This window comes from Mus pahari, chromosome 2, assembly GCF_900095145.1.
Source record: "Mus pahari chromosome 2, PAHARI_EIJ_v1.1, whole genome shotgun sequence".
Taxonomy (NCBI): Eukaryota; Metazoa; Chordata; class Mammalia; order Rodentia; family Muridae; genus Mus; species Mus pahari.
In genome coordinates this window covers 62,144,640-62,162,400 of record NC_034591.1, presented here as the reverse complement: position 1 = coordinate 62,162,400, position 17,761 = coordinate 62,144,640, and positions in this window count along the sequence as shown.

Genomic DNA, 17,761 nt, shown 5'->3' with positions numbered 1-17,761 from the left:
AAAAAAAAAAAGAAAGTCAAAGGAGGTTGGCAGGATTGCTTAGTGGGTACAGGAACTGATGCCAAGGTTGGTGAGCTGAGTTTGATCACTGGAACCTGTATGGTAGGTAGAAAGAGAGATCCAACTTCATGCAAGCTGTCCTCTGGCTAACATGTATGTGCTGTGGCTGCTTCCCTTCCTAGCCAAATAAAAATTTATAAATAATAAATAAATGTATAAATTTTGTTGAAAGAAAAGTTCATATTCTTCTTAAATCAGAGAATATTGGTTGTCTTTTTAAAACATAAAACACTACCACATTCATTAAAATATTTATTATACATGAATAATTCTAATATAAAGTGTAAATACTTCATGCTAACTGATGATATCATTGGAGCAGCCTCATTATATATTACATTCTGACAAAGGACTTCAACTCAGAGTATCTAATGAAACTGCGTACTTTGATAAGAATATAAATGGCCCAATTTAAAGTGAGCAAACATCCTAAACTAAAAACTGGCAGAAGAAAACATGAAACAGTTAAGAAACACATCAAAGGACACTCAACACCACCGGGTATCAGGGAATTGCAAATTAAGGCATGGAGGTGCTAAACCAGCTTACTATGATGTTCAAAAATAATAAGCCCAACTGTGGGAAAAAGGCAAAGTTAAACTCCAACTGTTGTTAGTGGACCTGAGCTGTGCTTGTATAAGCATGCCCCAAAGACCCTAACCTTAAGGTTTGGGTCTCAGTGTGGCTATATTGAAGGTATTGGAAGTTTTGAGATGTGGCGCCTAGGGGAAGTCTATAGGTTACCTGTCCTGAATGACATGGAATATATATACATATATATATATATATATATATATATATATATATATATATGGAAGAGAGAGAGATGAAAACTTTATTCTTCAAAGCAGCTTGAATTAAATGTTTTTTCATCATAATATAACTAATCAATTCAATCAAATTCCTAGCTGTTTATTTTTGGCAGGGAGAGGTTTGCATATTTTCTTTGAGTCCTGTTATTCTAGGGATGAAGGGTTAAGCAGCTTATCCATTGCGTTAAGTGAAGCTATAGGTAGCCTGAGTCTGGGCCCAGGAACCACAAGATGAAATATATGAGGTAGATTGAAGAAGACCTGGGCAGCATGGCAGCACCTCCTGATGCTGACAGGGCACAGTTGAGTGGTTCAGAGTCTGCACACTGATCAAAAAACTAATTGGGATAGCCTTTCCTGTAAAAGACCCATTAAAACCTGGGGTTCCTTGCCTGCCTTCTGACCGCTTCTGAGGCTGTGACTGGATCCATGGGGTTCCAGTTGAAAGGCTGCCCAGGATAATCGACTTTGGGGTTCTCAGAAGTTTCCAAACCTTGGCTCTTCTGAATTTCTTGTGCTCTCCTGGCTCAGGAGCCCTTCAGAGAACTCATTAAAGACACACAGCTGGAAAGTTGCCTCTGGCATCTTAGCAAAGATGAAAAGAAAAAAAAACTTTTTTAATTGATCTCTAAGGAATAGAAACAGTGGTAAGATTTAAAAAGTAAGAGTCAGGAAAACTATTTCCTTGAGGGGTTCATTAAAACTTTGCCACTGTTAATTACAAAAGCAGCATTCCCCAGGCATATTCTCAGGGGACCAGGGGGCCTTAGCCTTAGGGGAAGTCTGGCTTACTCAGCCACAGGCATAGAGTAAGCGATTGCCCTCCCTGGGAGACTGAAGATCCCAACCTCTTATTAATGAATGAAGCTCTTCCCATTCACATACATTTATCTAAAGGATAATAAATCAGCTATGTCTCCACACCCTTTAAACACTGTACTAGGATCTTTCTATGCTTTCTGACCTTGTCCAAGCTGCTTTGGAAGAGCCTAGGTGTAGGTAGGAAGAGCATGCCTGCCTTCAAGCTGCACTCCCAGCAGGAAAATAAAGATGGCTTGGGATCAATTGTGAATGCTAGAGCTAGGAAAATTGCCTCTCCTTGCTTTTCCTCTGTGACTAGGGAGGCATTGGATACTCCATTTTCCATGCTCTTTTGATATCAACAAAATGTATATAAAGGATAGTAAGCTAGAATTTACTCAAGTTAGCACTAGTTCACATTTGCCATCTCATGTTTCTAGCATGCGTCTACCCCAGCTGCTATTAGCCTCAAGCCCAACCCTATACTTCCCTTGACATATGTCCCACTTAGGCATTTGTGAGGATGTGCTAACAAAATAGAATGTATATGGACAGGCAGGTATTGAGCTGGTACCAATTTATCCAGGTCCCCCTGTGAGCCTTCACCACAGCTCAAGGTGTGGGACATGTTTAAGTTAATATGTCACAGAGTGTGTGAAGGTCCTCTGGGAAGCAAGATAAGAACATATGTATAAGAGATTTATGGTGGGAGGTTCATGAAGGAAAATGTGGAAGGTTGGAAGCCATAGGGTAGCACAGTCCCCCACACCCTCCTTTGCTCTTATGTTTTACTTCCAAAATGAAGAAGGAAGAGTAGAGAATGGGGGAGTATAGATGGATACAGAAAAGAACTCCACCTCATAAATGTAAAATTAAAAGACAGAAGTGGGAAACCATAATTTACCAGCTTGCTTAATGACACATTCAAGTAGGCAATGATACTAGAAGACAGAACCCTCATAACTTCAAGGTCTTGTAGACTCTTGGTGCTATGCAAGATCTGAAGGTCTTAGTTCTGAAGGCAGGGAGACTGGTTACTCCCAATCCCTCTCTGCCTTGGTTACTCTTAATTACTAAGGCATGGAGATTGCCCTTTGCAAAGGAGAAAACTGATGGAGGTCACAAACCAAAACACCAACATTTATGTTATCAGTCATGGGACACTGATGTCATACACCTGCTGGTGTACTGAGGAGGGGCATATAGTGTGGCCTGTGTAGAGTTCTCCCCCACCTAAACCAAGTTATATCTTAATCTAAAATAGGAATTATCCAAACACCAGGATGTTCTACATAACAAACAGTCTGGTATCTTCAAAGAATTTCAAGGACATAACAGACAAGGGATGTGAGGAACCTTCTAGAGGAAATGAGACTAAACAAATACAAAGCTGACTGCAGAGAGCAACCCTGACGAGGTGCTGAATTAAAAATCTCAAGCAGTCATTTTTACATGCTATTGCTTTATCAATATTTAATTTCATGCATGTGGCTTGTATTTGTCTATTATGTCTAATATTTGTCCTTGGGAAATATCAGTTATATTATTCAGAGATGAAAAGATGAATGAATTACACATATTTTATTGGGTTCTACAATGTCTAAATGATACTTAAGAGAAATTATGTCAAAAGTTTGATATTAGAAACTAGCAAATATAGGAGAATACGATATGAATGCTTATTTATAAATCTTCACAAAATTCTATAATAAAAATTTAGAAAAAAAAAGAATTAATTCACTGTGACTAGCAGTCTGCTTAGTTTCAGAAAAGATAGAAACTGTGCCAAATGATGACATACTAAATACTTTCTTCTTAGGAATAGGAAGAATTTGAAGGTGCCCTCACTATCTAAATTCAGTATGGTAATGACGATATAGGAAGTACAATAGAACACAAAAAGAAACAGAAGGCATTTAGGTTGGAAATGAAAAAGAAGGCTGTCTATCCGCCCAGGTGCCATGACTGTGTGTTCTGTACACACTGGATAAATGACAGAGTTGGTGTTTAGTCTTCTTCCTGTTTTAATTGGGGACCTTTTGATGCTTTGGACATTTGAAGATGTTCCCACTTACACCTACCTATTTTTGTGAGATATTTTAATCACAGGTGAAATGAAAGAACACTTGTCTAATCTATCAGGATGGTCAGATACTTTTTGCTTCCTGGTTGGTAATAAGCTTAAGTATATTTTCAGGTTAAAGCAACCTTCTTTTCTAGGCTTAGGTCCATTGAAGTGTGAGTAGAGGGTCTATGCAGTGAAGTGCCCATGTCATTTGTAGTCTAGAAGTGTGAACTGTGTTTATTTAGTTTTCATGGCCTTCCGTTGATGTTTATGCTTTTTCTCTCTTCTTTCTTTATGTGTGTCTGTGTATGCAGCTGTACATACCCATGGGTGCGTGTTCAGGGCCAGAGGAGGGCATTATATATCTTCTGTTGTCACCCTGCATTGTATCTTCTTGGGACAGGGCCTCTTAACTGAACCCGAATCCCATTGTTTCAGCTGAACTGTCTGGCCCAAGAACTTGTTGGATCTACCTGTCTGCACCTTCCAAAACTGGGGTTACAATCATATGTAGCCACACCCAGCATTTTTGTATGCTTGGGATTTGAACTCATATCCTGCTTGCACAGAAAATACTCTTACCCACTGAGTCACTTCTCCAACTCTTCTTCTGCCTTCCTGAACACATTGAATAAATTTGTGACACTTTTCTCATCATCCTTGTTATCTAAAGCCATTTTTGATGCATTCTGCATCCAGTTAAATAAAATTGTAGATCACATTTTCCTGAATGTATGCATATATGAAAATTCTTCTGCCAGAGCATGACAAATACAGATGCAGATGCTCACAGTCAACCATTGGATTGAGCACAGTGACTCCAAGGGAAGAGTTAGGGGAAGGACTGAAGGAGCTTAAGGGAATTGCAACCCCATAGGAAGAACAATATCAACTAACCAGACTTGCCAGAGCTTTCAGGGACAAAACCACCAACCAAAGAATACACATGGAAGGACACCATGGCTGCAGCCACAGATGTAGCAGAGGCTACCTATCTGGCATCAGAGGGATGGGATGCCCTTGGCCCTGTGGAAACTCGATGCCCCGACTTAGGGGAATTCTAGGGTGTTGAGGTGGGGCTGGATGTGTGGGGGAGGGGCACCCTTATAAAGGCGGGGGCTGGTGGATGGGATAGAGGGGTTACAGAGGAGAAATCGGGATGGGGACGATATTTGAAATGTAAATAAATAAAATAACCAATAATAAAAAAAGAAAATCCCTGCATTGAAGATAAAATTTTGCACTACTATGGCCTTGGTTTCTTAAATTTCCTACACAATATTTTTGAATATTATTTGGAAAGTGATTAAACATGTGGTGATAATCTGTTATTTGTAGCCAGCTAGCAATCTTTGCTATGCACAGAACAGCCTGTAAGGCAAAGAACTTTCTTCCCATTATTGATTCCAATTATTGATTCTTTTTTTCATTCCCATTTTCTTAAGATTCTTCTCAGTGGGGCATACATTAAAAAGCATTTTACTCTGGCTGGTGGGGACAAGAGCTATTCCTGGCATTGCATAAAGGAACCCCTTCCTGTTCCTTTCCTGCAGCCTTATTAGGTTTCTTAGAGACATGTTGCTCAGTTCTCGTCTACCAGTTAAAGAAATTTGTGGTTCTTGGGAGCTTTCCCTTTGGTCTCTTTGTGGCATTTTCTTTTCTGGTCCTGCTAATACTAGCCAGCCTAGCATTCCAAGAATCTGACATTTATTTCATGAACACGTAGATTGACGTGCTTTGTTTTGGTTCCCTCCACCTCTCCAAGCACCAAGCTGAAGCTATCATGGAGCAAGATCACCCATGGACTTCACTTGAATCAGAGAAATGGAAACGATGGATGGAATATGGACCACAAAGACAAATCTTACCTGCACAAAGAGACTCTTTGTGGAGAAAGACCAGAAGGAGATCATTTCCATTGTAAAAGTAATCCCCACAGATACCTTCTCCTGGTATATTTGAATGAGTACAGCATATAAAACACGGTTTATAAGGAAAAGTCCTTCAAATTGAGCTCTTCTGGCTTATGAATCCATCATGGTTATTAAGGAAAATGCCATCAATTTCAAAGATAGTTGAAACGAGTCATAAAGTACTGGTGAACCCCATTCTCTGTGGCAGCTATGTTCTGCAGAGCATCAAGTTAACAAATACCACTCAGCTTCCCCTACTGGAAATGTATGATTAGGTTCCTACAGATCCCAGCTCATAACATTACATCAACGGAAAGTGTTTGTGCCATGTGGTTCCTTTGCTGATGTCCTTATGATACAAGCCTGTTTCACCAGCTTGAAAACCTATCACTCTTCACAAACCTTTCAATGACATGCTTGGCAAGTGTTTTTCCAGTTCTTCCACAAACTTCCTCATCTTGCCACCAGCCTTTATCGCAAGTTGAATGTTTTTTTCCAGGCTCTGTTCCTCTGTGGAATCTGTGCACCTGCCTGTGCCACCTCAGAGGGTGTCTCATTTTCTTGTTCAGGGAAACATAATAACAGAAGTGATTGATCTTCAGCCTCACAGGGGGAAGAAGAAGACAAGTTCAATGGCAGTCTAAACTATATAGTGACACCAACACAAACAAACAAACAAACAAACGAATAGCTGCCTATAGAATCAACTCATGCATACACATTACCTAAGTGATATCCAGTGCAGAGGTCTGTGGAGGAACATCCATTGTGTGCTCTAGGACAGAAGGCATCACCCAAGTTTTATATGCAGTTAATCAGTTGTCTAAACAAAAGGCACAAATGGTGTAGAATACAATTCAATTCAAACTATCAGTCTGTCAGAAAATCTACAATGAAAAGTCCAGTAGCAAGCGTTGAAACCACATGTGTGATTATGATGACTACAGGTGTGATGATAAACATGGGGAAATTGCACATGCTAAACAAACATCCAAAAAATAGAGAAGTAAATATAAATAACAAGATTTGAGGCATAAAGAAGACAGGAGATTTTTTTTTTTCACATCCAGAGGTCAAAGTATCTCACTTGGGTCTGGAAATTTGAGTTAAAGATTTGAGGAGTACATTTACTTTATAAGACTCGGCATCAGCAATGATAACATGATCAGTTAAGACCAGATGAGAGGAGAGAAAAGAGGGCAGGAAAATGAACACATAGACAATTGTCGTCATTGCTAAAAGCAGGTAATCATCTACCAGTAACAGATAATTCAATACAATAAAACAGAATATGAAAAATGAACCAAAAATAAATGTAGGCCAGGAATATCGCTTTGATAGGGTGTTTGCCCAGTATTCACATGGCCCTGATCCCCACACCACAGAAACAAAAGGAAATTGTTATTAGAAGAAATTGAATTATTGAGAGGAAAGAGTAAAGCTGGGATCCAAACATGAACGTAACTACTAGATTAAAAAAAAAAACAACTCCTTTCTCCAAATCATTAGAAAGAATACTAATGTAAAATGACAACATAGTTTTAATTTGGATTTTTTTTTTTTACCCATAAATGAAATAGTTTAAGAACTCAGTTTCTCTCCTGTGATCTTTAGGTTCTCAGTACACAAGTCTTGCTCATAATTATGTGTGTTCCTAAGTATTTCGAGTTTTCTGTGCAGACTTGTATCGTATTTGCACAAACACCTTATCTACCCCTTCCCAATGTGTATACTTTTTCTTTACACTGCTATCATAATCATCAGTGCACACATTACAAATGAGTAAGTTTCACTCTGCTACTTCATCCCATGCACCCAACGCTTGTTGAACCTTCTTTCCTAACCTCTTCTTCTCTCTCTTCTTACCAGCCTTTCTGCTTCCCAAATAGGCTCCCTTCTACTTCCTTTTATGTTTGTTTGTTTGTTTGTTTGTTTGTTTTCATATATCAGAGAAAACGTGACACCAGTCTTGCTGTGTCTGATGATCTATAGTTCCTATGGTTTAATTACAAATGACGGAATTTCATCTTTCCTTGTGATTGAATACTAGTTCAGCCTCTCTCTCTCTTTCCCCTCCCAACGCGTGCAAGTGTGTGTGTGTGTGTGTGTGTGTGTGTGTGTGTGACTGTAGCATTTTTTTCCTTTTTCACTGATCTTTTGATGGGGACTTAAGCTGCTTCCAGATCTTGGGTATTTTAAATAGTATTGTGATAAATGTGAGTGTGTACATGTGTGCTTTATGTATGAAGATATTTGCACAGGTGTATGCCCAAGAGTGCTATAACTGCATCTCAGAATTGTTATAATTTCAGTCTTTTCATGAATCTCCAAATTGACCTCAGTAAGCCATTTAACAACCCCAAGAACAGTGTATTCCTGCTACCTTTTGTGTCCTATTAACTTCTGTTATTTTTTTTGTTCTTTGCAGAGCATTCATCCTCCATAGAAAAAAAATAGATGCTCAGAGTAATTTGATTTACATTTTGCACATGGATATATATAACAAATAATTTTTAAAAAGCTGTAAGATCAGCCTAAGACCAGATAATAGAACCCCGAATATCATGTCTTTTCAGTCATGTTAATAAATGTCAACAGACTACTTATTAAAAGAATTTATAGATTTTTCTTATTTTTTAAAAAGCATAGCTTACTCTCTTTATAGGAAAGATGTAAACCAAAGAGATTTCTCAGGATTAGCAAGGGAAGTCTGGACAGCAGATACCTGGCAAGCAGCAGCAAAGAGGGGGCCATAAACGTCATGTCAGACGAAACTGAATCCAGACCCAAAGCTCAAGTGGGGTATAAGGATATGAGTAGGAATGGCACAACACAGTGGCAGTGCAGAGTATCGGCAGCTAAACTGCCGTAAACAGGAATTGAAGCAGGACCAGCTTCCAAAGGGTGACCCACACACCCATAAAGTGACACCTAAGTGGCTGGAGATGTTAATTCCCTTTTCTCACCCAAGTTAGATCATGGGGAAAGTTAATACACAGACCTTCGGAGGATGGAACAGACAAAGGCATCTGGTGAATGTTCCAGGGAATCTGAATCCAGAAGACAATGAACCTTCTTGGCAAATTCCACAAAGCCAAGCAAAAGGCAGAGATTAAACCATTCATAAAACTGGTTGCAAAAATAGAAACAAAACAGGTATAATTTTCTCAACATGGTTTAAAAATCAAATATCAATGAGTCAAAGAATTAAAATTTCAAAGTATTTTAAATTTTCAAACTTAACAAGGTATATAAATGTATGGGGAAATGTTTAAATGCTACTTAGAGAGGTCAAGTGGCAAGTCTTCCATGTTCTTGAATAGGACTATGAACATTTTAGACACACCAGTTTCCCTGTAAGCTGTTCAATAAGCAACATGCAACCCCACTGTAGGCAGCAGAAAGATTCAATCATTTTTAATTTAGACAGGACAATGCTAAAAGCATACTGGAAAGTACAAAGAATGAGCAACATAAAAACTCTACAAGAGAGGAATGATGTTTAAACCTGGCCTTTTTTAATCACTTCAGACACCATAAAATTATCACGATTTAAAGATTTAAACACTAAGTTACTAATTGTGGCTGGAGAGATATGTGATAAGCCAGCCTGAATCAAAAGACTTTAGATAATTAAATGAATATCTACTGGGATTTGTATGGCGAAGTTAGAATCTCAAATCAGTGAGACCACAATGGATAATGATAAATGTAACAAAGTTGCCAGTCATGCAACTAGTAGTTAGAGGTAGGCCTCTCACTTTACATTGTTACTTATCTCTGAAGCAGATCCATTCTGAAAGCGTGAAGAAGCAAGGGGAGGGGTGTTACCTACCTACTTTCCAGGGAAGACCACACCAATCCACAAGTATTTAAAATCAATGAGTTGTAAAGGTCTCTCTTATGTATTCAGGCTCCTGGTGCTGGATTTTCTTGTTATGAAAGGCTGGCAGTTGAGAAATGTCCAACTAGGATGTGGATTAACCAAGACAAAGTAAATGTGATTCAATAATACAAAAGGAATGCAAAAAGCATGGTTACCTGTTCCTTCTTTGTATGTTGGCTTTGTATTTATTTGCACTCTTAAAACCATGTATAACAGCTGAGCATAGGGACATATGTTATTAATCTCATCAACGGGGGAGGAGAGCCAGAGACAGGAGAATCTCTGAGATAAAGTTTATTTTAGGTTACGCAGTGAGTTTCAGGCTGGCCAGGATGGCATAGCAAGGACATATCTTTAAGAAAATCACAAATAATATTAAGTATATGAACTACTTAGTAATGGTCATTTTCACCTCAGTGCTGTGCCACAATGGCCCAGTTCAGCAGTCTTGTCATCTACAGATAATTTTATGAGTTGTCTAACACAATTTCCCCAAACACACTGTGTTCAGATTTCTTCACATAATTTGAACTATTATGCATTTTAATTCCATGTATAAGTGCCCAGTGGAAATATTTTCACCAAGCGGGAAGCACCCATTGACATAGCTGATGATAGTTCATTCTTCCTTACTTTGTTGTTGTTGTTGTTGCTGCTGTTTTTCAAGACAAGGTTTCTCTGTGTAGCCCTGGCTGTCCTGGAACTCACTCTGTAGACCAGGCTGTCCTTTAACTTAGAAATCCGCCTCCCTCTGCCCCCCCCCCAAGTTCTGAGATTAAAGGCGTGTGCCACCACTGCCCGGCTCTTCCTTACTTTTGATATATATTTATAACTCCCGAGTCTGGCTGTGATTCTGTAGCTTGGAGTGTCTACCTCTGCTTTCCTGAGTGGTACCAGCTGAGAACAGTGCTTTACATTTGGAGATTTAAAGCCTTCCTCCTCAGTTGATGGACATTTTACTTGTGACTTAAGTTTGCTTTCCTGCTTTTCTTGTCCTTTGCCTCTGCTCCTTACACACCCCTCCTTTCACAATCAATATTCTTTTGTGGATTTCCGAGCCATCCAAACCTTTCAATATCCAATGCAAATCTGCCACTCCTTAAAAAACAAAACAAAACAAAATAAAACTTTGAAGCCCAAATCATGCTTTTTAATTACTCTGTTAATCATGTCTCCATAATTTATTAATCTGTTTTATTCACTGAATAATTAATATTTTCCCATCATATTATACTTCATGTTCATGTCTGATTATGATAGAATACATGAGATGAGAAATCAAGTCTAACAATACTGTGCATAGAAACTGAAGGTGCATTTCATAGAAAAGGTTTTTGGCCTAATGTAGACCAAAGGAAGATTCTTATTTTCAGATTTTGACTTATTTCCATGGATAACAGAGAATACTGGCCCAGGTGAGGTGCTCATGCTGTCTTAGCACTGTCCAATTTCTCCTCAGCTGAGCACTACCTACATCGACCACTAGATGGCACCAACACCAAATAAACATTCGCTGAAAGTGTTCCTAACCTTTTTTTTTAACTATGAGATTTTTTTTTTTTCACACAATACATTCTGATTCTGATTTCTTTTACTCAAACACCTCTATGATCCTCCTCTCATCAGCACTCCTTTTCTTGCTCTTACTAGAATATAAACAGGTGTCTAAAAAATAAAGTAATTAAGATAAAATAAAAATAAGCCTGAATATGATATAACAAACAGAAGAAAAATCTCAGAAAAACACATATAGACACAGAGATAGTCATGTTTGTACAAACAGAAATACCATATAAACCCAAAACTGGCAACCATAATACATATGTAAACGACCTGTAAGGTAAGCTATTTTTAAATGACTGACAAAAACATTGTGACCAGATCAGTCTACTGGTCACCACTGGAGAAGTTAGAGATTCCTGCAGATGTCCACAGTGCCCTCAAATCAATCAATGCCGGAAACACAAGTTCCTCCTAAAAGATCTTCAAATTCCTATCATGATTTTTATTTGTCTTTCTTTTTATTTTTTGGTGAAAACCTTTGACACTATTTTTTTTTCTTAACACAAACTATAGACATTATGTTGTACTGTAGATAACTAGAATTTACTTATAAAACTGAAACTTCACGTTAAAAGAACAGCAAGATTCCCACTGCTACTTCTCCTCACAACCACCGTTCTGGAGTTGGACTATGTACACCCTATGAGACGGTATCACTGATCTATCCATACATCCAGACTCAAAAAAAAAATGATTATCCTATCTGTCCTTTTAAATATAATTTACATTTTAATAACAAAGAGAGTAGTATAGTTGTTCTAGTTTTAAAAATGACATGTACTTGTTAATAAGCCATAAAGAATATTCTTTAAAAAGTTTTACAGAGAAATATTTGTGGAAGAGACCTCAAATACCTTATCTAACAAACATGTAGTGGTTGTTTGCTCTGTACATATCAATATTATAGTCATCGGAGACAAAGTAGTTTCCATCGTTCATTAATAGTCTAATTGGTAAGAGGAGGTATGAATGGGAAGATATGAAACATTGTTTCAAAAAACATACTATGCAAAAAAAGAAGATCCTGAGAGCACAGACATTATTTTGGGCTGAAGAATTAGCTGGGCTATTTATAAGAATCAGGGTACTTTAAATAAGTTTGGGGCCCAGTTCAATTTATGTTACATGAGAAAAACACGTTGGAACAGGCCGATTGTCTGAGTAGTCTTTGAATGTCAGTCAGTAGCTGATGGTGCAATTGTGGACTTGTCCATACATACAGTCTCATGAGCAGAGCCTCCATCTACAGTTATGGCTGCTGGACATGAGGCTCCTTAGTCGGAGTGCATGGTAAGCAACAGGGCTGCTGGCTGGAGGAATATGCCAGTACACATGTCCTTGTGGGAGTCAGTGAAGGCCTAAAGATAGGCGAGGAAATCAGTGAATGCTTCCAAACAAACAAAACCGGCTAGGGAGAGGGTTCAATGACTGCTTGTTCTGTAGGCCTGAGAACCTGAGAGCAGATCCCAAATATCCATTAAAAAGTAAGCCAGGTGTAATGGCCTACTCCTGCCATCCCAACTCAGAAACTCAGAAAGGTGGATTGTTAGAGCTCACTCACTAGCAGCGAGAGCAGAATTAGTAAACTCTCCATTAAATGGGGGACTTGGTCTCAGAAATTAAGGAGGAGAGAAACTGAAAAAGGCATTTAGTATCTAATTCTGGCCTTTACATGCATTCATAAACATATGCAGGTCATTTACCCCATACACATATGCACCCACATGGAGGGTACTGCCCAAATATTAAGAATCATGTTTGCAGTTTTAATAGTTGCCTTAAACTGTTCTCTGCCTTGTGCTCCACTGTGACCATTACAGTTTGAATGAGACTGTTCTCTGTCGGCTCAGATATTTGAATACTCAATCCCCAGTTAGTAGACCTATTTGGGTGGGTATAAGATTGTAGAGGAATTTTAATCCAGCAACATGGCTACTCTGACTGGAATACAGACACACCTTAAATCCCAGGAGACAGAGGCAAACAGATTTCTGAGATCAAGGCCAGCCTGGTCCAGAGCAAGTCCCAGATACAGAAAAGCTTAGTCCTGGTGTGGTGGTATATGCCTTTAATGCCAGCACTCATGAGACAACTCTATTCTATTCATGTGGTTCAGTCCAGGTCAGCAGAGGCAGGTTTGTTTGTTTGTTTGTTTGTTTTGTTTTGTTTTGTTTTTTTATGGAACAGTTTTACAGACAGGTGGCAGAGAGAACAAGCTAGACACTGGTAAAGACAGAATGAGCCAGAGAATAAGAAAGAGCCAGAAGATAAGAACAGATTTCTAGAGTCAGTTTGAGGGCAAGCAGATAAATTCAGTCAAGCTGAGAGAAGCCAGTTTGAATCAGTCAGCATGGAAAGGGGTTTGAGCCAGAACAGCTTAGTTGAACCAGCCAGCCAGAGTTTAGAAGGAGCTAGAGAGGGTGAGTTTATCCAGGCAAATAGAAGTTACTTTTACACAGGATACATGCCTTTGTTAAGGGCAGGATTTGGGAGTTTAAAGACTCATATCATTACAAGTTATCTCCCTGCTTTGTACATGATGTTCCAGATGTGAACCTTTAGCTTCCCACTCCTCCCACAATGCCTTTGCTCCTCAGTACCTTTGCTCCACCAACATGCACTCTAACCTTCTGAAATTTCAATCCCAAATAAAATTTTCTTTTATGTGTTGCCTTGGTCAAATTGGTTTTTTTTTGTTGTTGTTGTTGTTTGTTTTTTTCCCCTTCTTTCACAGCAATATGAAAGAAACTAAGACAGTTAACCTGACAAACTGTATAACTAGACAGGATGTTGATAAAATTGTTCTAACTAGGAGCATTGTCTCATAATTTGTTACTTCACAATTCTTAATATTAAGTGAGTGGCAAATAGCTTCTTGTCCATCTAGGTTATCTATAATTTTTTTTACTTCAACCTTATATTTAGAAGTATTATTCTTACATTACCTATATGCTTAGTCTTTGAATCAGAAGTAGTTCAATGCAAAGACGTTCTAAGTGAATCTGGCACAGCAATGTGTAAAGGAGCAAAAACTTATTGGGCATATTTCCCATTAACCACTATCTGACTTGATATGAGATCCAGAGCATGTTATTAGAAGATTCATGAAACAGATAGCCCTCAAATCCTGTTGCCTATTAAGCCCAACTCTAATATTGGACCCATCTATTCTCACCTCTTCATCCTTACTCTAAATGCCCAAAATGTCCTCTTTATATTTTTATAGGATTACACAGCACATCATTTTTGTAATTATTTATTTACAATCCATTGGTCACTCAATAATATGTGACATTTTTCTATGTAATTTTTAAATTTTTATTTAATCTCTCTCTCTCTCTCTCTCTCTCTCTCTCTCTCTCTCTCTCTCTCTCTCTCTCTCTCTCTCTCTTTCACTCCAGATTTTATTCCCCTCCCGGTCTACCCTCTGACTGTTCCCCATTCCATACCTCCTCCATGCCCTGTAGTTTTTATTAGACATACTTTTTATCACTTTCCTCAGCCCTGCAGTGGATGCTCGATGTTACTCCACAATTCCTCATTTTTCAACATTATGCCTCATTCATTCTGACACGTCATAATATGCATCTCATCAGCTAATTTTACAAGACCAAGACCATCTGTGTAATAGTGTAAATATCTACATTGGAAGATCATGCCAAGCTTTATTGTATACTCAGAATTATTATCTGTGTAATATTTAGTGTAAATATCTACACTAAAGATCATCCCAAGCTTTAGTGTACACCCAGCATTATTAGTATCTCTCATGGACCATGCTCCTTCAGTCCTGACCACAACATGAATCTATTTAGTAAGATCTTTTTTTAAACAGTCTCCAAGTCTCAGAGCCTCTGCTGTTCTGTTACATTCTGTGCTTCAGAGTAAAATGTATAACCAGTTTTCCACCCAGAAGGCTGGAAGTAGGGGTGGTTAATAGCCTGGTGACCTCCATGCTACCTGGATGGCCAGGCCTCTGACTCTCACCTTGAACCTGTTTGTCTCAGTTTACCTATAGTGCTATTATCCTCCAGGCCCTTATCATGAGCATTGTACACCATTATACCTGCTTTCAGTTAATCTACAGAACCCATCTTTGTGGAATGTGCCACTTGTGCTTTACAAGAGTTTCAATGTAATCATGTCTTAACCTTTGTTGTACACATGAGATTGAGTTAACTGTCCTCGGAAAATTGTGCTGTGCTTAAAATAAACGATCTGGTGTTAACCTCTAGAATTTTGACCTAACACAGCTATTGATTCTTGTTGAAATGGACTTTCTTCTTGCCTCTTGCAGGATCAACACCTCATTGGCCATGGTGTTTGCTAAAACCACTACAGCTCTCCTCTTACCATTGATTCTATATTTGCTCTATCCCTTCATAGTGTCCAAATCTGGTCTCTGTCTTAGTTAAGGTTTTACTGCTATGAACAGACACCATGACCAAGGTAACTCTTATAAGGACATTTAATTGGGACTGGCTTACAAGGTCAGAGGTTCAGTCCATTGTCACCAAGGCAGGAGTATGGCAGTGCCTAGGCAGACATGTCACAGGAGGAGCTCAGAGTTGAACATTACATTCCAAAGTCAAACAAAAGACTGGCTTCCAGGCAGCTAAGATGAGGATCTTAAAGCCCACACCCATAGTGACACAGTGCCTTTAACAAAGCCACACCTACTCCAACAAGGCCACACCTCCAAATAGTGCCATTCTCTGGGTCAAGCATATTCAAACCACCACATGTGGTTAGGATGCTGGCTTCCATTGTCTTCATATCTTGCATTCTTTAGGTACCCAGTTTTTAGATGGATTTAACCAGTGGAAGAAAGTGCTAGAGAGAGGAAGTAAGTAGGTCAGATGGCAAGATTTCTTTCTAATCCTTGTTATACTTGATACTAGGTCAGTAACCTAGCTCAGTCCTTTCTGGCCTGAAGTTCCTTCCAGATGACAATAGAGCACATAGCTCTGTCTCCTACAAACTTTGAGAGGAAGAGCTCCCTTTGCTTATCTTGACCACTTTATGGATACTAATTGTATATCCATCTTGCTGGTTCCTGGAAATTTCATAATCTGGATTTGTTCCTAAGTCTGTTCCACATCTCTTAGTGTAGCTTCTACTAAAATGCTAATGAAAAATAATTTTAGTTGGAGAAGTCAGGTTCATTTTCATAGACAGAAGGGAGGTGAATAATAAATGCTTGCTTTGCTCAAATTTTGGACATATTGGGGCTGTAAGAAATTATTTGATGAACATTAAGACCTCCAGTGTTGAAGAGAGGGAAATTAGAAGATAGGTTAGGAGACTGAATAAGAAGGGTGGGCTTTGGCAGAAAAAATATTTAGAAGAAGAAAGCACCGAGCAGGATGGAGGAAACCTGTAGAGTCTCCTCCTCATGAAAATAAGGTATATGATGAATTACTTTGTTTGATGCACAAGAGTGAAATCAGCCAGATCACATACTACTGACCTGATATAATAGTCTTAATGAGTAAACCAATGCACCCATGTTCAACTGAGCCATCTAGATATGTGGGACTGTATATTTTTCTTATTATTTTAGCCAAATTTAGCTTGGATTTATATTCCAGGATCTACTCTTGTATCAGAAATGGGTATAGCAATAAGACAATAAAAGGAAACTGGCTGCAAAGAGACAGGATGATGGCCAGTGATTGCATGTCTTTCTCAGACAAAAATGATGATAGTCTTCACAATGTGGTATATCCAGCTGGTTTAAATCCTTTTTGTGCTGAGGTTTAGACATTTATCTAGCTTGATTTGAAGCAAGGTAGACAAGTAAATAGACAGGATAAAAAGATTTCAAACCATCACAGCATATTCGCTATTTTCACCAGTTCAATGAGAAAGGTGAATTTAGGCTGGATCTGAGGACAGAAGGGCCAATAGGTCTTTTAGGGTTTTTAATCGGTTTGTTTTGTTTTGTTTTGTTTTGTTTTGTTTTGTTTTTGGCTCTGATAGCAGAGAATGGTGTGGGCTTCATCTAGGAAGCACACATTAAATAAAATTACAAAGTGGTTCATTCATTCCATGACATTAACGTCACTACTGCACCAGTGGGCATGTCTCGCAAAGTCAATACTTGGGGGTAAGACTCTTAACTTTCTTCTATCATAGCACAAATAGTATCTCCCAGCACTATAAAAACATATTCAATAAGGATGAAGCTTCCAGGTGAGTATGGACTCCATTTCTCATGTTTTATGACCAAAGTATACATTATCATCAGCAGTATGTTCTTTTAAATTCTATTTAATAAGGCAGAGCTATTGGCAGCAGACACATGATGGTGGATGAAGAGTCAATTTACTTTAAGGATATGACTCCTAAGAAGTTGACTATCTTCCAGTGAAAGGCCATACATCCAAGAGTCTATGAACTGAAAAAAATTTGACTTGATAAAAATAAGAAACAGAATACCAAGGTTGGTTGGAAAAAGAGAGAGCTTGGAGAAGTTTGAACAGGGTGAATATGATCAAATTATACTGTACTATGTCCTCAAAGGACTATTTATCGATTTTTCTATCTATCTATCTATCTATCTATCTATCTATCTATCTATCTATCTACCCATTCATCCATCTATTTGAGGGTAGGTCTCCCTTAAGTACCACTGGCTGTTACAAAATTCACTATGTAG